This window comes from Cetorhinus maximus, chromosome 11 (genome assembly GCF_964194155.1).
Source record: "Cetorhinus maximus chromosome 11, sCetMax3.hap1.1, whole genome shotgun sequence".
In the NCBI taxonomy this organism is placed as follows: Eukaryota; Metazoa; Chordata; class Chondrichthyes; order Lamniformes; family Cetorhinidae; genus Cetorhinus; species Cetorhinus maximus.
In genome coordinates, this window is record NC_135889.1 from 109,195,286 (window position 1) to 109,222,277 (window position 26,992).

The 26,992-nt window shown below is 43.5% G+C and overlaps 1 protein-coding gene across 2 annotated transcripts in view; it reads right to left on the minus strand.

Moving 5' to 3' along the window:
* The window catches only part of gli2a (GLI family zinc finger 2a), a 354,425-nt gene that overhangs the window by 285,268 nt on the left and 42,165 nt on the right, over window positions 1-26,992 (minus strand). For both annotated transcript variants that reach the window (XM_078552577.1, XM_078552579.1), the window contains one exon: window positions 4,609-4,670. The gene's annotated coding sequence lies outside the window, so the exon portion shown is untranslated. The remainder of the gene's footprint in view (window positions 1-4,608; window positions 4,671-26,992) is intronic.

Genomic DNA, 26,992 nt, shown 5'->3' on the forward strand with positions numbered 1-26,992 from the left:
ACACTCTGAAATTGCGGGCAGGTTCTGAGGATTGTTGACGGTGAATGCTAAACATTCATCACCAAACCCTCCCAAAGCCCCCCTACAGATTCCAGGCCTTTGTCTTTAACCACTGCAGCTTAAAGTCCTGGATCCAGGTTTCCTGAGTGCATTAATTGTTTTGTTTGGCACTCATACTTTTCATCATTATTTTGGCCAAATTTCACCATGGGTCAACTCAATTAAAATCTTTCCATCAGTTTGCTCTCTTAAACCATGAGGATCATATCGGTTTGCAGACCAGAAATTGGTCCTTTGGGTTTTCAGTGACTCACTTGATGATCTCAAGAGTACTCTGTGTACAAAACTGCAGCAAGCCTCAAATCTCCCAATGTTCTAAAGATTTATTTTTTTGTAAACAGATACTCCTGTCCAGGGACTTGAGCATAAATTCCCACTCCCACTGAGGGAGTGCTGCACAGGAGGAAGCGCCTTCTTGTGGATGGGCTGGTAAACTGAGGTCCTTGTCTGAGCTCTCGGGTGGGTGTAAAAGTCGTTATTTTGAAAAAGAGCCGGGGCGTTCTCCCCGATACTCTGGCCAATGTTAATCCCTCATCCGACACCACAAAAAAAAATGTAGACTATCTGGTCATTAGCAGTTTTCTATCTGTGGTACCTGGATGTATGTGAGATGGCTGCCCACATCACAACAATGACTGTACTTGAAAAGTATTCACCGGATCTAAAATACTTTGGGACATCCTGCGGTGGTGAGAAGTTCTGGATAAATGCTAGTTGCCCTTTTTTTTTAAAAAAAAAGCTATTCTGCCAGCTAATTGTTTCTGGAACAGATTTGTTGGTTATTGAAACAATTGACCATGTATTTGGATCAATGTGGAACCCTGCAGGAGAGCAAAGTCGAGTGAAAGCTCCTTTCAATGTCTTCTAATACAACGTCACTGTCACGTCAATCAACTCCTTTTCATCTAAAATATACATGAACACCATTGGCCCATAAACAGCAATGTCCAGTAAAATCTTTTATTATTTGGCATGCGCAGGGAATAGGTGGTGTCGGTTCATCACAAGTGCTGGTTAATGGAGGGTTTCGTTTACCAATGGAATATAGCACAATAATTGTAGCATGAAATAATATGCAAGTAATGAACAGCATTCTTTTTACTTCTAATCTTCAACAGTACATTAAAACATAAATTAAATATAAAATAACATAGTATGCAGGCACAGGTTCCAGATAACTTTGTAATTGCTTCCAGTTGGTAAAGTGATAATTCACATTAGGGGAATATCAGAAATTCCAGTTGGTAGAGAATTCTGGTTGGTGGTGTGCCGGATAGCGCTGTATCAGTTTATCTATTTTACTGATGTTGGTTGAGGGCTAAATACTGGCCAGGGCATCAATATAGAAAAACCCCTTGAGCCTGTTCCACCATTCAATGTGATCATGGCTGACATTAGACCCAAGGAGGACGACTCCCATGCTCTTCTTCAAATAGTGTCATTTTAATGGTATTGTTTGAGGGGTAAATATTGACCACAATACTGGTGATAGCTCCCCAGCTCTTCTTCAAAATTGTGCCACGTCACCTAAGGGAGCAGATAGAGCCTTGGTTTAAGATCCCATCCAAAAGGCTGCACCTCTGATCATTTTCTTTATCCCTTAGTTACTTGTTACATTTGAACCATCTGCCACATCTGGAGCCGAAGGCTGCAGTACCCCATTAACTGATCTGCGTTCAGACTAAAGGTCACACTGAAGCCAGCTGCCTGGCCAGAAACCACAATCCAAACACGACGAGCTTTGAAACCGTTTTTTGTAGCGGAGTCTGAGATTGAGAAGCAAGAAATTTGTTTGCTGCTGGTGTTGGTTCAATCTCCTTTTGGGCTCTGTGAACGACAGGAAACAGGGCCCAGGCATGGACGCTCCAAGCCTTAGGTGCAGAAACAGCATTGATACCTAGTCTCAACCCCTGTATAACACAATTCAAATGCCTAACGTTTGGACCACATTTTGTAGCAGGTCATCTCCTTATTGACAAGCTCCAGAAACAAAACGAAAAATAAATTACAGGCTATCATATCCTTAGAAACGTCAGAACATTCCGACCATATCATTAAATCTGGCTCCTAAAGCTGATGTTACTGCTTTTGTTTTAAGCTCCCATTAAGCTCCTTTAGGTATACAAGCCCTTTACTGATGAACTGTCCCAAAGATTTGAAATTCTACTCACTGGATTTAAAACAAACCTTCACAAACTGCATTGAGCCCTCAACTGTGATAGGTTGGTGGAATTTGGAAGGCATTTCGTCAAGACTGTATCCAGAATTGTATTTGGCATCACTGACAAGATTGCTATTTTGTGCAGAATGTCATTATCTGCCATAATGGATACTGCTCTGTCTGGTGAGACAGAGGGGGAGAGAAAGAAAGAGAGCGAGAAAAAAAAGAGTAAGAGAGAGAGAGAAAAATAAAATGAGAAAGAGGGAAAGACAGACACGTAGCATCTTTTGCAACCTCAGAATGTTCCGAAGCGCTTTATAATCAATAAGATATTTTTTGAAGTGTAGTGAACATCAGAACTTGGAACCCATTCTGCCAAACCAGCCCGTGATTGTGTTTTATCGACCCCCATGAACAAATCGTCTTAACTACATTTAATCACATCAAGAAGTGTCTGAGAATTTGTCTATCAGGGGCACGTGAATGAAGGCAAGTGCAAAAGTAAAGCACAAAATGATAATGTAGCTTCAGAAAAGGAGAAACTGGGCAATAAAAGAATGTCTCACACAAGGTTTTGTACAGCGAAGGTTCCAGATGGATAGTCAGAATGGTGGTATGTGTGTGTGAGCGTGTGTGAACATAGGGATGAATATTGGAGGTTCTGCTGTTTTGTAAGAACCCCTGAAAATGCACACGGACATCCACACACACTGGGGCTGAATTTATACAAAAGTATGGAATAAGAGGAGTCCTTTCAGCCATTGAGCTATTCCCTCCGTTGGCTTATGGTATACTTGCACGGTCATGGGCTCCGCTTTATTTACTCCCGAAACATTATTCAAACCTGACTTACGTGCACAGTTGGTGCTCTCTTTCTCCCAACAAGACATTGAGACCCAGTTACATGAACGGGCAGTGATATCAGGCAGCATGCAAGACACCAGATTTAGATGCCCAAAAAACCCAAGCTGGCACATTGGGTGGGAGGTCATTATAGAACTAAGGCAGGTTGAGGCCAGGAGGTAAACTAAATGACACGATACCATCACAGGAATTGATGGTAGATCTGGAGAGCATGATTCCAAAGGCACTTTTCAACTCCATCGCCATTTCATGTGTAAATTAATCAACTGACCATGTGGAATATTATTGACAATTTGCTAAGAATTAATTCACCAATCTGGCAACTGATTTACGCAGTTCCCTCTCACACACACATACAACGCTTCTTTCATTGAGAATTTGACTGTTTCAACTTCCAGTCCTGAATTCGATGGATTTGTCCACTGGACAAATTGGACTTACTTGTCAAAAAGGAATTATTTCCCTTGTTTTGAAGCAGTATTGTTAGTGTAATTCTCATCCCACCACCAATGACTTACATTAGCTTGTAAGGTACCACAGTAAAGTGCTTCAACAGTGACCTAGGTGACATTGCTTGTAGACCTCATAACGATAGTAGCAAGTATCATAATTATGAGAACATAGGGCTGAATATTATGGGTGAGGGGGGAGAGTGGCGTCAGATGACTCACCAACCAAACCCCCTGCCCACCATGGAAGCAAAGTCAGCGTGGAGCTGACCCACTCCATGATGGCCCAGACATTGGTACAGCGCTGTGGGCAGGCTAAACAAGGTCAGTGTGGGACTTCTGCCCTTCACTCTGGAAGAAATCCTGCCCTTGGGAGCGGCCAGCCAAAAGGATCGGCCGGCATCTCCAACAGTCCCAGCAGTGCCTAGGGTGCCTTAGTGGGCACTGCAACGATTAAGGAGAAGAATGCCCATGGAACCCCGGAAACAGGTAAGTCCAGGGTGTTGGGCAGGGAGGGTTTGGTTAGGGAGTGGGGGAGGGGTGGGGGGGAGGTGGAGTAATGGCTTTAAGGCAGCAGGCATGTAGGAAAAAAAAGGGAGTTTCTATCTTAGGGAAGCTGCCCCCAAACCACAAAGGGCAGCCCCCGAATATAGAATCCCCCCTTAGAAGAACCCATTTAAAAAAAATCAGGCTGCCCACACCCACCCGACTGCCCGTGTCAACCATTTTATGGCAGGGACAACGTATTATCAGGGTCAGTTGGCTTGGTAACAAGCCTAATTGACCCTTGATTATCTGTTTAAATATGGTGGGCGGCTGCCAATTTCAGCACCCGTCCAATCCTGTATTGTACGGGTGAGCTTGGGGGCAGGTGGGAAGGTGATGGGGTGGGCACTCCTCCCCCGCCCCACCCACTGAGAACATGCCCAGCAGGTGTAAGTAAAATACAGTCCATAATTTTAGTAGTGTGGAAAAATGTTTATAGATATAAAAATGAACAAGAAAAGCAGCTGGCATCTGAAATAATTAGCAATAATTGAGAAGAAATGGAAAGTAGATTCCAATTTCACTTACCTTTTTTTTTTAAATAGGGACACTCTGCTTTCTTCACCTTACTGTAGAATATTTGTTCTCATCTGCCAAACAGAACATTCAAAAGTGCTATTAATGAAATGGATAATGTTAACGGTCATGCATTGACATTTACAAGTCTTGGGATAAAGGAGCTGTAACATTTCAATATACAGTAGAATAAATGTATAGATTCAGTCTGCATTACTGATTGAAGAATTTCTGCCCGTTTGTCAAAATGGCACTGCTTACGTCTCTAGGAATTGCAAGGAAACCACCTATAGTGTTTTTAATAAAGCTGGGCTGGGTTGGACAGGCTGGGCTTGTTTCTGCAGGAGTTTAGAAGAGTGAGGAGTGACTTGATTGAAGCATGTAAGATCCTGAACGGCCTTGACAAGGTGGATGTGGGAAGAATGTTTCCTCTTTTGGGTGAGCCCAGAACTAGGGGGTACTGTTTTAAAATTAGGGTCACTTTTATAGGACAGAGATGAGAAGAATTTTTTTCTCTCAGAGGGTTCTGCGACTTTGGAACACTGCCTCAGAAGGCGGTGAAGGTGGGGTCACTGAATATTTTCAAGGCTCAGGTAGATAGGTTCAGGTTAGGCAAGGGAATCAAAGGTTATTGGGGGTTGATGGGAATGTGGAACTTCAAACACAAACAGGTCAGCCATGATCTTATTGAATGGCAGAGCAGGCACAAGGGGTCAAATGGTGTACTTCTGCTCCTAGTTCATATGTTCGTATGTATGTTCGTATGTGTGTTCAATCTTTGCATAATTTCTATTTATTGAAGGGTATAAATTTAATCTATCCTATCCTTTTCTACGATTGTACCTCTGGTAGGTGTACGCAGCTGCATAATTGTGAAAGTTTATATATGGAATAGTTATTAGGATCCCACAAGTTTTTTGATGGCTTCACAGTACTTTGCTGTAATAAAAATAATCTTGCATCATTTTTGTAGTATTGTTATCATATTGAAAAGCTAGCATGTTGACAAACACCCTGTACTCATTTCACAGAAAACCAGGTTGTATTTCTGAAAAAGATCCCTGCATCGCATTCGTAATGTCTTCAAACAAGATTACGCTATTTTAAAAACAACAACTTTCAAGAAGAGTACTGTGAAATTGAAAGACTCTGTTTTTTCTAGCACCTTACAGCTCTCTGCAATGCCTCAAAGGGGTTCACATACAAGGAATTATTTTAAATGCTATGTTATATTGCTCTATAGGCAAATTTACCAAATTTTCTGCCGTAACTATCACTTTTGTAAATTGAAACCAATCATTATTCGGAATCTGTTTGACACAAAGGTGTTGTACAAAATTATCAGATTTCTGCATGCACTGTGATTGTTCATACGTTTTAAATCAGGCATATGTGGGTTTATAAACCTACAGCAAAAATTCTACATTCCAAATTACTAGACTTCAAACACGCTTCACTGGCTATAAAGCACTTTGGGTTGTCCAGAGGTTGTAAAAAGTATTATATAAATGTAAGTTCTATCTTACAGTTTTAAAGCCACAATCATACAAAATGAAGAAACTCATCACTGTCACTGCTTCTAAGTCTCATGATTATTGGTGTTATATTGATATTGTCTATCAATGAGATCAATATACATTTCTAATCTTTAAAAATACCTTGCAAAACAGTTTACCCAGCAACAATTCTCTAAGGCTTAAGTAAAGAAGCTAATGTTTCCTTAAAAAATACTTACCTTTAAAGGAATGAGTACTTAACTTTGAAGAAATATAAACTTAATATTCTGTAGCTATGATCCAATTCTTTAAGTAGGTTGACATTGGCTACTTTGAATGGTGAAGTAAAGGACTAACACGTCTATTTTTAATCTACTTCTTCATTGTTCGTGTTATCTGATAGCTCCCGTAAGACACTTGCAAATGCAACATCAATCACTTGATAGATGACTGAAAGTTCTGGTCAGCTTTGGTCATCAGTGACCACAGCAAAGGAAATAATTAGACAATCACTACACTGCAAGGAGCAAATAATAGGAGGAGGATGATAACCATCGGTCAGCACTCCCCCTGCAATCCCACCACCACCCCCGACCAACTAAAGAGTCCAAGTGGAGTTATTAAACGTGCCCATGGTTGACAGCACTTCCTCTATTGTGCGGCCGGGCCTGTTTGCTGACTGACGAGCCACAGCTGGTCGAAGGATTCAAGTTCATTGAGGTTAGGCTGCTGCAGACTTCCTGAATGGCTTCATTCATAGAATTATCAAAAAAAAATGTCTTTCCCTCCCTCACAAGAAGGGATTTCTGCATCCCTCCAACCATATTATAGGATTTCCATATCCCTGCAGGGATTAAAGCCAAACATAAATTAATTAGAATAGCAGAAGCCATATATCACAGATTAGCCTCTCTGTTCTCTCAGCCTGTTTTCTGCTGCAATGCTGCATGTGATACGCTTTTGAGTTTTAAATTTTGAGAGCACTCAACTTCCTGGAATTAATGCCAAAGATTTTAAAATGTGATTGGATCGTTCATTTATAATCAGGATTCAGATCCCTAATTCTTGCCATAATTAATGGGTATCAATTTTGTTTGTTTAAACATGAATTGTAGGTGTTTATGATTTCAACTAGAAACATGATTTTAGTCTCCTATTTGAACTGCTTTTGCAAGGCCTCCAAACCGCTGATGCAGGACATGATGTCCGTGTCTCACCATATTCAGTGCCAGAACATATCTTTCGCAATGTACTATGAGCCTGTCTCCTTAGCATATCAATGGCCAGAATGCTGATCTGTCATGATACTTATGGCCAGAATGTCCTGTTTTTGAATTACTAAAGGTTAAAAGTTTCTTTGTCAGACTAAGGGCTGGAATGTTTTCTTGTTGGAATGACTCCTTCTTGAGATACCAAGAACCTAATTATTGCCCTGCTTATGTAAAAGAACAGAAATCACTTTTGATGCTGTACACTGGAGCAAATATTTCTTCTCAAGACACTAAGAGTTGTTATGTCTCCTCCTTTACAGGGCTGCAGAGGTCCGTTATGTCCTCTCCTTGGAGTCCTGTGCCCAACATATGCTATCAGTCATCAAGAAAGTGCTGGAATCTATTATTAAGGAAGTCTTAACACTTGAGAAAGAGTAGTATGATTAGAACAAGTCAACATGGTTTTACGAAAGGCTTGACAAATTTATTAGAGTTTTTTGAGGATGTACCTAGTAGGGTAGATAAAGGGGAGCCACTAGATGTAGTATACTTGGATTTTCAAAAGGCATTCAATAAGGTACCACATAAAAGGTTAATATACAACATGTGGGCTTCTGGAGTTGGAAGTGATATATTAGCGTGGATAGAGGATTGGTTAACAGACAGGAAGCAGATAAATGGGGCATTTTCAAGTTGGCAGTCTGTGACTAGTGGAGTGCTGCAAGGATCAGTGCTGGGGCATCAGTCAGCTATTTACAATCAATAATAGGAGAGGCAGAGTAATGAATCTAAGTTTGCTGATGATACAAAGCTATGTAGGAATGCAAGCTGTGAGGAGGACACAGAGAAGCTGCAAAGGGGTATAGATGGTTAAGTGAGCGGGGAACAAGGTGGCAGGTGGAGTATAATGTGGGAAGTGGGAAGTTATTCAATTTGGTCTTGAGAATAGAAAAGCAGAATATTTTTTAAAAGTTGTGGAACTTGTAAATGCTGATGTTCAGAGAGATTTGGGTGTACAAGGAACACAAGAAGTTAGCATGCAAGTACAGCAACAATTAAGAAAGCAAATGGCATGTTGGCCTTTGTTGCAAGGGGATTGGAGTACAAGAATAAAGAAGTCTTGCTACAATTGTGCGGGGCTTTGGTGAGGCCACACCTTGGATACTGTGTGCAATTTTGGTCTCCATATTTAAGGAAGGATACACAGTATTTGCTTTGGAGGTGGTACAACAAAGGTTCAATAGGTTGGTCCCGGGATGAGAGGGTCATCTAATGATGAGAGGTTGAGTAAATTGGATCTGTATTCTCTGGAGTTTAAAAGATTGAGAGGTGATCTCATTAAAACATTCAAGATTATGAAGGGGCAGGTAGGTGGTAGGAAGGCCACCGAGAGAGCTTTACAGGCCTGTAAATCCGCCGACAGGGCTCATAAAATTCTGCCTCTTATATATCAATATTTAATATGATTCACTTTTTGGCCTTTTCCTGAAAGGATGACAGACTAAGGCAATACAGAAGAATTTCCAGCAGCAGAAAACTTGATGATTAGAAACAAATCACCTTGGCATTCACTCATGTAGGTATTTGTCAACCATTTCAAACATCGAAGCTTTATTTTTTTGGATTAGTTTTGCATTTATCAGAGTTATATTGGCAGTGTCAGGAAAACAAGCGCTTATCCATTCTGAACATCCAACTTCACCAACAAGGTTGGATGCAACCTGTTCAGATATAATAAGTCATTTTACCCCATCTTGCGGCCTATCGGGGAGGTGATGACATAATGGTATTGTCACTGGACTAGTAATCCAGAGACCCCGGGTAATGGTCTGCGGACTTGGGTTCGAATCCCACCATAGCAGATGGTGAAATTTGCATTCAATAAAAAATCTGGAATTAAAAGTCTAACCATTGGCGATTGTTGCAAAAATCCATCAGGTTCACGAATGTCCTTTCAGGGAGGAAATCTGCCATCCTTATCTGGTCTGGCCTACATGTGACTCCACACCCACAGCAATGTGGTTGACTCTTAAATGCCCTCTGAACAAGGGCAATTAGGGATGGGCAATAAATGCTGGCCTAGCCAGTGACGCCCACATCCCATGAATGAATAAGAAAAATCTTAACATCTAAGAAGTGCTCTCAGCTGTGTCAATGTGATTTTTTTTTTATATTTCTCACACCAGCCATCCTGTGGCCTTGCTAAATGAGAATACAAATTAGAAGCATTTTTATGCTGTGGGTTCATGCCTACTAAGAACTGAGCTGAGACTGCATATTTGTTTGGCATATGACCATTACAGCCAGCAGACAGAGAACTTTTCATCCCAACAGACTTGGCTGGATTGGAACCCTGGTCCCAGAGGTGAAAGGGCACACATCTCTTCTAAAATCTATATTTTAAAAGACTGTTATAGAGCAACGTTTGTGTGTTTTGGCATTTGGACTATTTTCACTTAGTTGGTGTTGTAAAACATGTTTATTCTATTGGGTGTACTTAAGCATCAAGCGAACAGATACTGCTGATGCCACAGGTAAGCAATTCAATATTGATCAAGGGTAAGAATTCTGGCTGTTTCTCTTTCCACAGAGCAGGGAGGGGAACTCTAACATCTCCACCATTACCTCAGCCAGAACAACTAACTCAGGAGAGATGAGTGACCAAAGGTGCGGCATTTCTGAGTTGAGAGATTCAGTAGGGGTAATTTTATCTTTAGAACATGGTATAAAATTGGAGGTATTGAATAAGGTGCCCATTATACACCATGCCCAATTTGCCTTTGGCAATAATAGGCGATCAATTCAATATGACCCATTTACACCATCACACAAAGTTAAAATTAACCCCCTCCCCAATCCCACTGTTATTACCAGCTGAGACACCTAAGGAGCCACTCACCAAACTCTGAACTTGTAAACTCAAATCATATCCCTTTTCTTTTGATTGAGTAGGTAGCCCAAGCTGAATCCCAGCAGTTCAGCAGCTCATTCCTCTACCTGTGGTCTACTTACAGCTTTGACTGAGTATTGACAGGACTGTGAACCACACATTTGAATAGAGCAGGCCATGCAGGAAATCCTGCACTGGTTCTATTAACAACAAACAACTTGCTGGTGGCTGGAGAAAGAGGAAGGCTGTTTTAGAAATGGTCCTCAGTTATTAGGGAAAATGGACAAAAAGGGCATTACAAACCGTTAAGGAGGCAATGGCTAAACTGAGGGTTGAGAAGTATTTGCCACTCTGAGATCGCAGTAGTAACACTGCATTATCTGCACAGTAAGCCACAGTCTCAACCACCTGCCAGAATTTTCTCATGATAAAGCCCTGTTTGATCCGTCACTTCTTTGCCCATCCAACAAAGACCATTACGCCGCTATCTGACACAACTGGCGTCACCCATGCCTTCTGTTAAGTTCATCACTCATAAATAATAATGCAATAACTGATTTAGCAGAGTTAACAATGGGATCATGGTTAATAATGCATGCAAAATTAATAATGGCAACAGTAAGTTGGACAGTCATGTGCTTTGATTAAGTATGTATTAGTGTAGACTTCGGTGATTCATTTCTGACTCACTGGTCTAAATGACAAAGCCGAATTTAGTTGAACGAATGTGACTAAGTTGAAAGCAAAATTCGCACAAAAAATATAAACATTGTATAGAATACTGCCAAAGTTTTAAAGTTCCTAAATTACAAGTAATCACTGTACCATTAAATCCAAGCAAGAGGACAGGAAAGAACTGTGGTGAGCCAGAGTTGTTTCCACCTGTTCTATTAATAAAAGCACTTTTGTACACCAATTCAACCTTCTGGAAGATTGAATGCCAAAACCATCCAATGCCTGATTCTAGGATTTTTTGTTGCTCCCTTCAGTCTAGACTTTAAGCACCATATTAAGTATCACTAAGGTTTATTGTCCACCTAATAAAATCATTAACTTTCAGTAATCTAAAATGATCACTTTATTCTATTCCAAGTTGTGTTGATCAGTGAAGACAAAATGCGGATAACATGATCCTAGAACCCGAAAGATCATGACAGCCCACCAGATTACATTTCTAGGCAATATTTCAGAGACGTGGGGCGGAATTTTCCCGGTACCGACAGCAGCGGGTTTCATGGCAGGTGGGAGCGGAAAATTCGGAAAGAAGCCGGAAGTTGGAATCCCGCTGGCGGGAAAGCAAGTCGGAATTTTCCTCTCACCGCTTTCATGGCGGGCTGAGTGTGGGTCAGATTTCCTGCTGACCCATGGTGGGGACCTCACCTGCCTGCATTAGCATGTCTTGAATACTCATCAAAAACGCAATTCGCCGGAATCGTTCCTAATTACCTGCCACGTCAGCGGGAAATTAGACCACTCCCATTCACGACCGGATATAAGTGGTGTGCAGCAGTCCACTCTCACTTCGCCCGAGACTTCAAGGTGAGTGCAACATTCAGTGCCAACCTGCAACAGCGTTGCTCTGGGTCCTCAGCGATGCCAGTGTTAGCACACGCTGGTGGGGGTTTATGCTTGGGCCGCTCATGGCGGGTGCCGCGGGTTTGAGCTGGGCCACTCACTGTGAGTGCCGGGCTACTCCGGGATGACGGCATTGTGTGCTGTGGGCCTCAGGCAGGACCGCAATCTAAAACCAAGAGCAGCATGGGGACTGGGGGTGGGAGGAAATGGTTGAGGGAGACAGGAGGATGAAGGGGGCATGATGGATTTGGGGGCAGAGAAGAAGACTAGAGGGTGAAGGGGGTATGGTGGGGTCAGGGTGGGGGCAATGAAGACTAAGACATGAGGGCGAATGGGTGTTTGAGGTGGGGGGACACATGATGGCAGGCAGAGGGAAGATTGTGGGTGGGGAAGCTGGAGCCCGAGGTACACACTGGAACGCAGACACAGAAGGGGGATAGTTGGAAATTGGATTGCATGAATGCAAGGGGATGTGTGCAGACTCTGGGGTAGGAAAGTGGGGGTAGTGTGGCACACGAGGAAAGGGCGCATGTAGACAGACAAGTGGTGTTGGTGGGGGAAGTCTTTCACAAGAGGGAAGGGTAGCACAGAGACTCCTGGAGGGGAAGCGGTCTTGTGACCAGTCCTGAAGGAACTGGAGAGCTGAGTGAAAGACAGTCATAGTTCCTGGACTGGGGCAAAGAGGTCTGGTTGAGAGATTAAAGGCAGTCCTGGGGTTCTGTGGACCACTTAATTGAGGTGAGGGATTAAAGGCAGTCCTGGGGTAATGCTACAGAGCTATGCATGGCATGCATGTTGTTTTCCCACTCCAGGGAGAGGCAAGGCCTGTGTGCTCCATGGGTATCAGGCACAGCTTTCTGTGTAGGGTGTGGTCATAGTCTCACACTTGGGGCTGATGGAGTGTCTGGCTCAGTACTGAGCTGCAGATAGGGTGGTTATGGTCAGGGGAGGCATCTGCAGCCTGTGAATGGGGAAAGTGTAATCGGGGGGAGTGGGTACTCGAAGCTCTCTTGGCAGAGTGGGGTCGCTTCTGTATGTCACGGCGCAGACAGTCTCAGGATGGTGAGGGGAGAGGTCCACATGGTGCATGGGGACATCAACAAGTTCATCAACAACAACATGAGTTCGAGGGGAAGGCTGGAATGTCCACCACAACGACAATGGGATCCAGGGTTACTGGAGGAGGCTGGAGAATCACTGGAGGGAGGTCTACCTGCACATCGTGAGGTTCAAGGAAGATCGGGGGGAACTCGGACACTGACAGGAGGTGGTTCCAAGCTGGTCTCAAAGTAAAACTGGAGCACCACCATCTCGACACCTCAAAGTTATGAGGCAGTTTAAAATCGAAACTGGAAAAGACTCTTCACGGGAGGGGTCTGAGGCAGTGTGGGAGGAGCCCACGGCTGAACTCAGGGGCCCTTTCAGAGGGCACCCTTAAACTGCTTAAAGTAACACATTGAAATGAACTCTGAGCTGATTGAAGTCTGGAAGAGTGTTTTGAGAAAGTGCAATTGGAAACACTGACGTTTCGAGTGCTTTAACTTGAGAGTGCAGGACTCATTGAGGTCACAATAACGTAGATCAATTTGAGCACCATCAGAGAGGAATGTGAGAATGGAAACTCTTTCGAGTTATCAACAGTCACAGATTGCAACTCTTTCGAGTACAATCACAGTTCTTGGTTTCCGGGAGCGGGACATGAACCCACAACCCTCTGATTCAAAGGCGAGGGTGCTATGAACTGAGCCACAGCTGACACCTCCCAATGTGAGAATGGAAACTCTTTCGAGTTATCAACAGTCACAGATTGCAACTCTTTCGAGTACAATCACAGTTCTTGGTTTCTGGGAGTGGGACATGAACCCACAACCCTCTGATTCAAAGGCGAGGGTGCTATGAACGATGCAGCCGACCATTAAGGGAGCACAGCTGTTGGATATCTGCAAGATGATCAATGAAAGCCTGTCAGTTGCTTTCTCCAATTGCCATGGCTAATGGGTCAAAGGGCATCCAGTCATTCCAAAGGTGCTAGTTAGGCATAATCAGTATACCAGAGCAGGCACAGCAGGAGTGCCTTTGGTAAGATTGAACATATCATGGATGCACTGAAGCCTCTTCCAACTTCTCAAGGATTGAGATGTCAAGTACCTGGGGTGGCATCTTGGTCACCTAGATCTGTGAGGTAGCGCCTCAGCTGGAACGAAGGCTCAGGGAAAGGCGAGTAGCGCAGACGCAGCTCTAGGGCATGACAGTGGCTTTCTGGTTGTGAATGGGAGTTCAACAATAGTTGCCTATCATTCATCAATCTGTTGCATCTATCTACCCGCAGGGAGAAGGAGGAGTGAATAATGGAGCCTGCCCTCATTCCCCGCCTCCTTGATGGCCGTGTCCCAGTTGAGGAGGAGTAGAAGGGTGATGGCTACCTTGGAGATCTTGGTCCAGCAGATCCTGCGGAATTTGCGCTCAACTCTGCACTCCATCGCTATAGGCATTGGTGGGATCCATCAGTGGCGAGGTGAGGGGGGTTGCAGGGCACCTCAGCCTCACTCCAGGTGCACCTTCTCCTCAAGGATTCAGGCAGGGGCTCTTGGGCACCCCAAAGTGGGGAGGAACAGCAGCTGGACACCCCGGGGCCATCTACTTAGGTGACTCTGAGCATGTCCAGCTGATCCCAAATCCCTCTGCCTGTGACCCCCTCATCTCCAGCTGCACAGGCCGAGGAGGCTGCATCTGCCCCACAGGATACCCAAAGTAGGACGAGCCCTCCAGGTCTCGGTCCTCCTGAGGACGCCTGCCAAAGTCATGAAATACAACAAGGCGTAGCATTCAGCAGGCTGCCTCCACATCTGCAGCAGATGTCAGGGCTATACCAAGGTGTAGCTTAGGGTTAGAAAGATTAAGAAACATGGACATGACTTCTGGCTCACGGTGTTCACTCACTGTTTATATCATGCACCTTTGTAAATACATTTGTTGTTCCTGACAACGGTCTTATCATTTGAATGTGTCGTTCATATGCACCTATGTGCCCTCTTATTGCAAGGGTGCCTTGTATCACCCAGCAGCCAGCCCTGTAAGTGCTGTGACCCTTCAAATATCTGAGGCACCTGGGAGTGACTCAGCATGTAGGAGTCGTGGGAATATCAGGGTACCTGGTACAGATGTGCACGATGTGCTTCTGATGGTCGCAAAGCATCTGTCACCTCCTTGATATATTTGTGCTGAGGACTGAGAAGTGCCTCATGGGTCCCCTGTGGATCCCTGGAACTATCCGCTGGCATAAAAAATGAGAGTGGTGGTGACCTTCTGGGGCACTGGCAGGGGATGTCCTCCTGGTCCAGGCGGTGTTAGATCCTCCTGCAGAAGGTGGAAGATATGAGCAGCAACTTCTTGTGAAAAGCATAGGTGTGGTGACATTGTCTGTCGTTCATCTCCAGATCGGAAAGGCGTTTTTGGTAGGCCCTTGGTCTTGCGAGTCGCCTCCGTGGGATGGGTCTGACCTCCTCATCCTCTGGATGTTGTCGGGACCCCCCCTGGACCACTGGCCTCAGGCCTGGCCTCCTCACGAAGCTGTGCTAGGCTCAAACGCAGCGGGTACCTATTCTCCAGCAGTCCTCCGAGTGCCAGAGACCTGGTCTGTCACTGCCTCTGACTGCTGCGGAGACGTGTCAGTGACATGTTCCCCAGAATGTGACCCTGAGCTTAGCCTAGATGTGTGACCCACTGGGGTGTGTGTCTCTGTGCTGGTGGATGGTGCAGGTGAACACAGTGACTTCAAATAGATCCTCAGCATCCTCCTCTGAGGTGGACTGGGGGCTGGGGCTTACGTTGCCTGTGCTGGTCTGTCTGGAGCTGCTGCTGCCTGCTAGAGAGGTAGGATAGATTTACTTCATGAACAGGCTAAATACAACATTGCATCTCACTCCCTGTGAATGTCAGAATGTGATCAACTCCTGGGGAGCTCGCTGAGGGCCGTATTGGCTTGCTGAGAGAGGCTGACCTCACCTCCACCATAGGAATGATCTCTGTCCTTGCCTGCCAACTCGGTGGCATCCTCCTTGAATTTGGGGAGCTTCTGAATGTTGGCCATCCCTCCTCCCATCTGGGATCTCTCCCTCTTGTTGTGGGCAAGCTTGGCCTGCATGAAGACAAGTGGATGAGAAGGGATGGAGCAGAGGCTGGGGAGCTGTGCATGCCTACTGGTATGCTGAGCCCTCCCCAGTAAGGACTGAAGGTGCTGTCTGTGCAGGATGGTAGATAAGATGGTGGTAGATAGGCTTTCAAGGCTGGTATCTCCCCCACTAATATTGTGAGAGATCCCTGAGCTGTGTGACACTTTGAGTGCATAATGCCATGATGACTGAGAGAGTTTGGAGTGTGCTGAAGGTTGACTTACCCTGGCAGAGTGGATGAGATCACTCAACTCCTTCCTACACTGGATGGCATTTCTGTGGCAGTTGCCCGCAAAGCTGACCTCCTTCGCAACCGCCTCCCAGGCCGGTGAGGTGAGGTTGATGGACCTTCTTCAAACATCCCTGGGGAAAAGGACCTCTGGTGCTGGTGGACACCCCTAATTAAAGCCTCCGGGGAGCCATAGCTAAACCTCGGCACATTCTCCTTGTTCCTTGGGCCCGGCCACATAGCTGGGCTGCAGAGTGTTCGGGTAGCGTTTAAATATGGCGCCAGGAATTTGACCCCATGAGCTGATGACGGGCAGACGAGTCAGTGCCTGCCCACCATGCGATTCAGCAAGCAGCTTGTCTACGCGCAATTAATGAGGTTTCAAGCGGAAGTTCGGGCGTGAGAACCCGACGCGCTGATCAGCAGGAAACTTGCCGCTAATCCCGCCTGCCACACACTTAGTCTCCGGAATGGTAAATTCCGCCCATATGCGGTACTGCCAGTCTTGTAGCATCCATATTATGAAGATGAGCAAAATTACTTTCTAAACTAACAAAACTAAATGAATCGGAATTAAAGCAAATATTGGATACTTGAACTAAAAAGAAAAAATATAAAATGCACCAAATATGTAGTTGGTTTGCCAGCTTCTGAAAGAGCAGGATAACTATTGGGTGCGGCTGTGTCTGACGATAGATCTCACCTTTCCCTTTCAGATGCTCGCTGACCTGTCATTGTGCATCCAATGCTATCTGTTCTGTGCTTTAGTTCCCCCGCCGAACTGATATCTGACTGGATTGGTCTCAGAAGAGTGTGGATCTGTTTTCCAAACACTCCCTGGACTGTAAGCTTGGAGCACAGTCAAGTTTCTGGAAACATTGTTCATGGCGCTGCATGAATGAGACAGTGGGATAACAGTCTACAGAGAATCTGCAATTCCTCATTGCCAACCAAGCTTCTGACACCCAAATATGGTGGATGACAGAGAAGAGTTAAAATGTCGGCTTGTGGGCGTACGTATTTACAGCCCCATCACTTCCAGAATTCAAAACTGAAGCAAGAAAACCTCAAGCCCACATACCACACTTAACATTTTTATATGAAAGACCGAAAAACAATTCATTTTCCAGCCCGCTCTCTTTAAATTGAGTAACATTGGTGATAATCCTTTTTAGATCAAACAAAAGGCATCATCTCATTTGGACAACAGAGTAGAGAGTAAAACAGTAAAAATACTGTTTTCCTACAGTATCCACCGCGGCTATAGTTCAAAATAAACTATCTCACATCCTATACACACAATATTAAAATGCCAAGCCTTAGGGGATTTTTCTTTTTCAACATAAAAGTTAATGCATTTCATTTCAAAATCTTGGAATTTCTACAGATGCACAAATGATAAACAGTAGCTTGTCCAAATTTTTTTTGACAATTCTTTCGCCACCTCTGCAAGCAAAACTGTCAAGGTTGGCTTTTGAACAGATACAAGTCTTCTTTAATCTTTAAAGGCAATCAGTTAATCAGTGGCCAGACCTGAATATAAGCCACTCTGGCTTTTCTTAACACTAGCATCATGCGTCTGTTAAGGTCATCAATGTATCCAAATGTTATTCCTAGCAGCAAAAGGGCACGCAGTCATACAGACACCAAATGGCACTGTTAACAGCACATGAGTTAATGTGTGTGTCATGCCTTGGGCTGAGTCTGAATGAAGGGCTCATTCAGGTCTAACCACACTGTGTCAACAGTGGAGAGACCATTGATTAAGTTAAGGCAGCATTCCAATAATAACCCTCAAAACAGTTTTCAAGAAATTCTCACTTCTGATTCTACATTTGTGAATGGAAATATCTAAAGTAAAACTCATTTACCTTATGCTGTTTATTTAAGATTTTTTTTTCAAAGAATGTGCAGAGTGAATTTGTGCAGCAGCTCATAGCTTCAGCTATTAAAACAGAAGTTTCCATTATTTCCATTCCCTCAATGGAATTCTGAGAAATTTATTGGAACAAGTTTAAATCTTATGCTTTACCAGGTCTATGTTAGGAGTATCGCTTATAGGCAAGAGGGATTAGGATCCCCTGAGGGCTACCTAGGGGTCTCTAAGTCATCTCCAGTCCTTGGTGTACCAATTGACCCTAACTTAGGCACTGCCCATTGTACATTACAACAGTTATTTACAGGGTTCCCAGCACCCGTAAATAGTTTCAAACATATTGACTGAATTAAGTTGTTGGAGGCTCTTCTGGAGGGAATAGCATTGTGCCTTAGGGTTAGATTTGGACTCAGGAAATTAAATGATTTGAGTGCCCTGTTAGCCTCTTCTAACTGCCCTGGGATTTTGACTCTTTTTCCCTTAGTCTCAGTTCATCTATTTTGGGTGATCACTATGTTCCTCCCATCGGAGCTGCATTGTCTTCCATTCCATAAGCACGTTTGCTCTTCAGTCGTGTTATATTTAGTTTCATTCCTATTGCTGCTGCTGTACTATCCTCCCCCACCACTATTTACTCATATATGATCATCCTGGCCTCTCATACAAACAAGGAGCAGGAGTAGGCCATTGGATCCCTCGAGCCTGCTCCGCCATTTAATAAGATCATGGTTGATCTGATATTAACTTCAAATCTGCATCCCACCTACTGCCGATAACCTATCACCATTTGCTTACCAAGAATATATTCGCCTCTGCCTTGAAAATATTCAAGGACTCTGCTTCCACAGCCTTTTCAGGAAGAGAGTTCCAAAGACTCATGACCCTCTAAGTGAAAATAATTCACTTCATCTCTGTTTTAAATGGGTAACCCCTCATTTTTAAATGGTGACTAGATTCTCCCACAAGAGGAAACATCCCCTCTACATCCACCTTGTCAAGACCCCTCAGGATCTTATACGTTTCAATCAAGTCACCTCTTACTCTTCTAAACTCCAATGGATACAAGCCTAACCTGTCCTACCCTTCCTCATAAGACAACCCGCCCATTCCAGATATTGTCTGGTGAACGTTCTCTGAACTGCTTCCAACGCATTTACATCCTTTCTTGAATAAGGTGACCAATACTGTACTCAGTCCCCCAGATGTAGTCTCACTAGTGCTATGTACTGAAGCATAACCTCCCTACTTTTGTATTAATTTCTCCTTCGCATTAAATGATAGCATTCTATTAGCTTTCCTAATTACTTGCTATACCTGTATGATAGCCTTTTGCAATTCATGCACTAGGACACCCAGATTCCTCTGCATTTCAGATAATATGCCTCTCTTTTATTCTTCATACCAAAATGGACAATTTCACATTTTCCATTTACCAGATCTTTGCTCACTCACCTAACCTATCTATATCTTTTTGTAGCTTCCCTATGTCCTCCTCACAAATTACTTTCCTACCTATCATTGTGTCATCAGCAAATTTGGCAACCATCCCATCCATCCTTTCATCCAGTCATTTATATAAATTGTAAACCGGTGAGGTCCCAGCACTGATCCCTATGGCATAGCACTCATTACATCTTGCCAACCTGAAAAAGATCCATCCAGCTCTCTGCTTCCTGTTAGCCAGCCAATCTTCTATCCATGCCAATATGTTACCCCCTATACCATGAGCTTTTATTTTCTGCAATAACCTTTGGTGTGGCACTTTATCAATGCCATCTGGAAATCTAAGTGCAGTACATCCACCCTGTCAAGGCCCGGTTCCCCTTTATCCACAACACATTACTTCCTCAAAAAACTCCAACAAGTTGGTTAAACATGATTTCCCTTTCACAAAACCATGTTGACTCTGCCTGATTACCTTGAACTTATTCAAGTACCTTGCTATAGCTTCTTTAATAATATCTTCTAACATTTTCCTTATGACAGATGTTAAGCTAACAGGCCTGTAGTTTCCCACTTTCTGTCTCCCTCCTTTTTTGAATTATGGAGTTACATTTGCTATCTTTCAATCTAATGGAACCTTTCTCGAATCTAGGGAGTTTCAGGAAATTAAAACCAATGCATCAACTATCTCATTAGACACTTCTTTTAAGGCCCTAGGATGAAGTCCATCAGGACCCGGGCACTTGTCAGCCCACAGCTCCAACAATTTACTCAGTACCATTTCTCTGGTGATTGTAATTTTCCTGAGTTCCTTCCTCCCTTCCATTTCCTGATTTATAGCTGCTTCTGGGATGTTACTTGTATCCTCTAAACTGAAGACTGGTGCAAAATACCTGTTCAATTCATCTGCCACTTCCTTGTTTTCCATTATCAATTCTTCAGACTCACTTCCTATAAGACCAACACTCATTTTGCTTACTCATTTCTTTGTTAAATATTTATAGAAAATATCTTTATTTTATATTATAAAAATTATTTTATATTTCTGGCTAGCTTTCTCTCATACTCTAATTTTTCCCTCCTTGTTAATCTCTTAGTCATCCATTGCTGTTCCTCATATTCTGTCCAATCTTCTGGCCTTCCACCTATTTTTGTACCATTATATCCTTTTCCTTTAAGTTTGATACTATCTTTAACCTTTCTAGTTAACCACGAATGGTGAGTCCATCCCTTGGTCTTTTTCTTACTCGTTGAAATGTGTCTACTATTTATTCAGTTTCTAAAAATGCCAGACGGAATGGTTATATATTGTTGTACTTTCTGTAAATACCGGTGAAGAGCTAGGAACAAATTAGCTAGTAACTAATTGTTATGTGTAAGTGTTCCAGGGGATCACATTTCACAGCTGCACTAGAGACTCATGAGATGTGTAACAGAACCAGTCCATACCAGTCCTTTTAGCGTACAAGACTGCATGGCAAGTTAAAAACAAAGAGTTCTGCTCTCTCCAAGTTTAAAGTTTGATGATTACCATCATCTGGGATCCAAAAGACAACAAGAACACAACAGTGGCATTTATAATTTCCTGTTTTATTTATCCTTTTGTTTGTGAACATCTTCAGTTACTATTTGAGGAAAAGTTAATTAAATTGTAAAAGAAAGTGCTCATAGTGATGCAAGCTTGCTCTTTCCTTGGAAAGTAATTTGTACAGGAATGTAAAGATTGACTGAACCAATTTCTAACACAGGTCTACACACTTAATCAGGTTCATGGTGCTTGCTATCAACAGCTCAACTATTTCAGAGAAACATAGGAGAGGATAGGACCTGCAGTCCATTTGGTCAGTCACAAAAACCATTCCCTTGAATAATTCCAAATCCCCCATAAGTATTTCCACAAGATAGGATAGATCTAGACTTTGTGCAACCATGCATAATGGACATTGGCAAGTCAGCAGCCCCTTTTACATCTCTTGCAACTATTGTCTCCAGTAAAATCAAATCAGACAGATGTAAAGCATGTTGTTGACTCACTGCACTATCACACAGTCAAGATCTATTCTTATCTGTCAATGCTGCAGTCCATTCCATATAGTCACCACCTTTTACAACAACAACTTAATTTATATAATGTCTTTAATGTGATGAAACGTCCCAAGGCATTTCACAGGTGTTATAAAACAAAGCACAACACCGAGTCACATAAGGAGATATTAGCTCGTGACCAAAAGCTTGGTTAGAGAGGTAGGTTTTAAGGAGTGTCTTAAAGTAGGAAGGCAAAGTAGAGAGGCGGAGAGGTGTAGAGAGGGTATTTCAGAGTTTGGGGCCAATTGAAGGCATGGCCACCAATAGTGGAGCAATTAAAATCAGGATACACAAGAGCCAGCAGCAGAGGGGTGCAGATATTGTGGAGGATTGTGGAGCTGGAAGAGATTACAAAGATGGGGAGGGCCAAAGCCATGGAACTTTTTGAAAACAAGGATGCGAATTTTAAAATCAAGATGCCACTTGACCAGGAGCCAATGTTAGTCAGCAAGCACAGAAGTGATAGGGCAATGGGAGTTCCTCAGAGTTTAGACACAGGCAGCAGACATAAAGTAATTGCATTTAAACTGCCAGTGCACTTTCCTTCTACTAAGCTTGTGTTTGTGTTACTTCCAGAATTAATAGCTTTTTCTTGAACATATTATCAAAGTTCAATTTATCTGTTCCTTTTAGGATCCTCACATTAATAATACCTCGCTGAGCCTTCAATGCACGTGTAAACATTCAGTGTGAGCAGACAGATGCACTATTATACCATCCATCACAATATGATCATTTATTAAGAAATGACTCTGAATGAGTGTTTGATGAATAGTACTTAAAAAAAAAAATGGCCAAGAGCTATAACGAGAAACTGGGATGGGGAGCAGGTGGAGAGCTGGATTAACATTTATACAGCACCAAGTCACGGGTCCAAATATGAGGAGGTTTGCCAGCATCCTGCCAGCTGATGCCCAAATGCTGACCCTGCCAAAGTATATGGGATCAATGGGATAGTGTCTCATTGCATAGGGACATTGGGCACCTGTGCCACTAAGGGAGCACCTAGGACACCCGTCAGCCTCGTACTGCTAGAAACTCCGGCTTCTGCTCCCTTCGTGGTGGATTGTCCTTCCTATATCAGTACATTCTTCACTCCCCTTCATAAAAGGGGCTTTAGAAAAATGTACGTTTTTCTTTCGGGGATGCAGGCTTTAACCTTAACCTGATTCCTCCATCTCCCAAAGGAACCCATCTACACCATCCTCGAGGTTGGCATCTAACTTGGCATGTCTGCCTTCAAATTTATGTCAATCATTCGAGCCATGGAAGTCCCAGCATAGGGAGTCTGCACTCTCTGCCAAACTGTCTCCACATCAACAGCCTTGTAAAGACAGGCAGAGGCTCTGTCCCTTTGAGGCCACTTGAATCTCCTAATTAAGGCCACAGCCTACAATATACAGATTCTGGTATCGCCTCCAGCCATTTCGCTAGGGTCAGGCATGGCCACATAGATTCAGGGCCCACATCTCTGAGAAGGCCCCGAAATGCTTCACACAAATTCGTTTCTGAAGTGCAGTCAATATTGTGCAGGCAATCAAGGCAGCCATTTTGCACACAGTTAGATCCTACAAACAGCAACCGAATCAGTGATCAGTTAATCTGTTTTCAGTGGAATTGATCGAGGAAGGAATGCTGGTCAGAAGAGCTCCATATGTTACTTGGAAAATAATGAAATGGGTTTGAAACAGACGTCTGCACAGGCATTCCTTTGGTTTAGCATATCAACCATCAACATCTCCAACACAGCATCATCCCCTCAGCAGAGTATCAGCCCAGATTATGAGGTCAAGTCCTGCAGTTGACTTGTTTGAAACTGAGAAGCAAAAATCTTGACAACTGAGCCAAACCAACCACTTGCAGCTATCATAACAGTTTCTGTGCTGTAGCTTCAGACTCCCTGTTGTTAGAGTTCGACCAACATTTCCACAATATAGTGATACCGGTCCTGCAAATGCATTGTTAGAAAAGCTCTTTTGGTGAGTGAGTAAACAGCTTCTTTATATTTTGAAATGTAGCTTAGCAACTGTACACATAGCCTTGAGCTTGTTCATTTATGATACTTTAAATAATAAATCTCAATTTTGTGCTCATAAAATCTTTTACAATGTGCAGGGCAACATGGCCTCATTTGTGCCATTAAGCATATTTTCCAAGACATTACTCAGTATGAAATTGCTTTGAGCCCTATTTTAAACAGATATATTAACATTATTAAAGTATAGAGATTAATATCTGTATTAAAACAGCAAACAAATTTTCTACTGATGTGTTAAAGTGTTTGCGAACACTGAAATCTCAATATATTTTTCGGTTAATGCACTTGAGTTCAGTCTCTGGAATAGTGCAGTGTAATTGCTGCATGCCCCCACGTCCACACAATGGCTGCAGCATTGTTAGGTTCACCCTTTAAGGAACAATTTTGCACGGACAAAGAAGGAACAGAAAGGCTGTAACACTACGTGTCAGCAACACACAAGAAGTAAACTGAAATAAAGACAGAAAACGCTGGAAACTCTCAGCAGATCAGGCAGCATCTGTGGAGAGAGAAACAGGGTTCGGGTCAGTGACCTTTCATCAGAACTCATGATTATCAAACTAAAACTTTTCTCTCTTCACAAATACTGCCTGACTCGCGGAACGTTTCCAGCATTTTTGTTTTTATTTTATATGTTTTGACAGGGCATTTGGAAAGGATATTTTCTCTTGCAGGAGAAGCTAGAACTAGGGGTCACTGTTTAAAAATAAGGGGCCGCCCATTTAAGACAGAGATGAGGAGAAACTTCTTCTCTCAGAGGGTCGTGAGTCTTTGGAACTCTCTTCCTCAAAAGGCGGTGGAAGCAGAGTCTTTGAATATTTTTAAGGCAGTGGTGGATAGATTCTTGATAAGTGGGGGGTGAAAGGTTATCGGAGGTAGGCGGATGTAGTAACTGAAGGTATAGCCTCTCCTTCTGTCTATCAGGAGTCACATGATGTTCTGGAAGGCTCCGACCAATGAACCCTAAGCGCGGGCAATCCGGGGGGTAGGGCTTCCTGGTGAGGGTCCTGATCGAGCGTGTAGCACCTGAAAAGATCTCTGTAATAAAGTTGATCTGTTTCTTGTTGAAACCTGTCTGCTCTGTCAAGTCATTACATTTGGCGACGAGGGTAAAATAGCTCCTAAGTTTCACCTCGCCCTGTTACTGTGAGTACATCGGATCTTAAGAAAAAGAAAAGACTATTCACTAGTCATGCCACTCCTCGGCAGAATTGATCCTTATGATGCGACTATGTTAGACTGGAACCAGTATGTAGAGCGCTTCGGATTTTATTTCGTAGTGAACAAAATTGCCATGGAGGAAAAGCAGAAAGCCATCCTTTTGATTGTATGTGGCAGTAAGACATACAATCTCATTCGTAACCTGACGGCCCTGAGTGCGCCCAATTCTAAGTCCTGTAATGAATTAGTGGACCTTGTGAAAATGCACTTCCAGCTGAAGCCATCCGTAAAAACGCAGTGGTTTAAATTTAATTCCAGAGTTTGGGCCCTGGGAGAGTCCATCGCAACCTATATGGCAAACCTTAAGCAGTTGACAGAGCTGAGACTTCGGGGACACGTTAAATGATTTGCTGCGGGGCCGATTAGTTTGTGGAGTTCAGGGCGATGCCATTCAGCGCTGTTTACTCACCGAGATCGACTTCGACTTTAAGTGTGCCCTGGAAATCTCCCTTGCCATGGAAAGTGCTGTGAGAGTCTCACAGGCTTTGCAACACATGGAAAATAACGCCGTTCTTCATGTGAAGCGGGAACCTACTGCCGGGCGTGGTATGCAAACCAGAGACACAGCATTGAAGCAAAATGCAATGTTTGCTTTTAGAAACACGAAAAGGCCTAGTAGAAACACTTCCGCAGTGACTCCAAGATTAAGCTGTTGTAGATGTGGAGGTGACCACGGACCGGACATCTGTAAATTCAAGGAGGCAGAATGCCACTACTACCATAAGAAAGGTCACGCAGTAAGGCAATGCAGGCCAAAGCCGAAACAGCCTGTAAAGCAGCAAACCAACATGATTGAATTAAAAAGTACAGCAGAACCCGAAGCTACCGCCACTTATTCCCTATATAACGTAACCGCTGTAAAATCCAAACCTATCACTGTCACAATCCAAGTTAATGAGAAGCCACTAATAATGGAGGTGGATATGGGTGCCTCAACTACAGCGATGGGAGAGCACACTTTCAAATACCTTAATGAAGATAGACAGCCAATAAACCTGGAGCGGACAACTGCTAAATTAAAGACATACACTGGAGAATCTATTCAGGTAAAGGGCATTGCCACAGTACCATGTCTTATAGGCAACAGACAGCCCAGCTGCCTATAATAATAGTGAAAGGAGAAGGACCCAGTCTTTTAGGCCGAGACTGGTTACAGAAAATCAGGCTTGGCTGGTCTGTGATATTTCACCTGGGAACAGGAGGAGTTCCTGAACTGCTAAGGAAACACGACATGGTGTTTCGGGATGAATTAGGGAAGTTAAAAGGTGTGCAGGCCAAGATTTTTGTGGATCTTCAGGCGACACCACGTTTCTTTAAGGCCAGACCTTTGCCTTATGCCTTTGAAGGAGAAGGTGAATACAGAACTGTGCCGGTTAGAAAAGCTGGGCATCATCCAACCAGTCCAATTCTCGGAGTGGGCAACACCTATAGTTCCGGTGGTTAAGCCTGAACAAACAATATGCATTTGTGGGGACTATAAATTAACTGTGAATAAGGCAGCAAAACTAGACAAGTACCCCATTCCAATGATAGACGACTTATATGCAAAGCTGGCCGGAGGCAAATCCTATACAAATTGGATATGAGCCACACTTACAACAATTAGAACTGGATAGCACATCAAGAGAATACGTGGCTATTAACACACACAAGGGTCTTTATCAGTATATGCTCCTACTCTTTGGAGTATTATCTGCATGCTATCTTCCAGAGAACAATGGAGAGTCTTTTGCAAGGACTTTCCCAGTTGGTAGTATACCTAGATGATGTTCTGATCACAGGGTCAACCGAGACCGAACACTTGGCCAACCTGGAGGATATGCTAAGAAGGTTCATGGAAGCCAGCGTACGGTTACAGAAGGAAAAATGCACATTTCAAGTGCCAGACGTTACTTACCTGGATCACAGGGTGGACACCATGGGTTTACATCTGGTAGAAGAGAAAGTTAGAGCAGTCAAAGATGCACCCTCACCATCTAACGTAAGTGAACTCGAGCCCTCCTGGGTAAGATCAACGACTATGGCCACTTCTTGCCTAACTTATCAACTGTGTTGGCGCCATTACACTTGTTGTTAAAAAAGAATCACCGTTGGTCGTGGAATTCACAACAGAAAGAAGCCTTTGTGAAAGCAAAGAAACTGCTGCATTTGTTGTGTTTA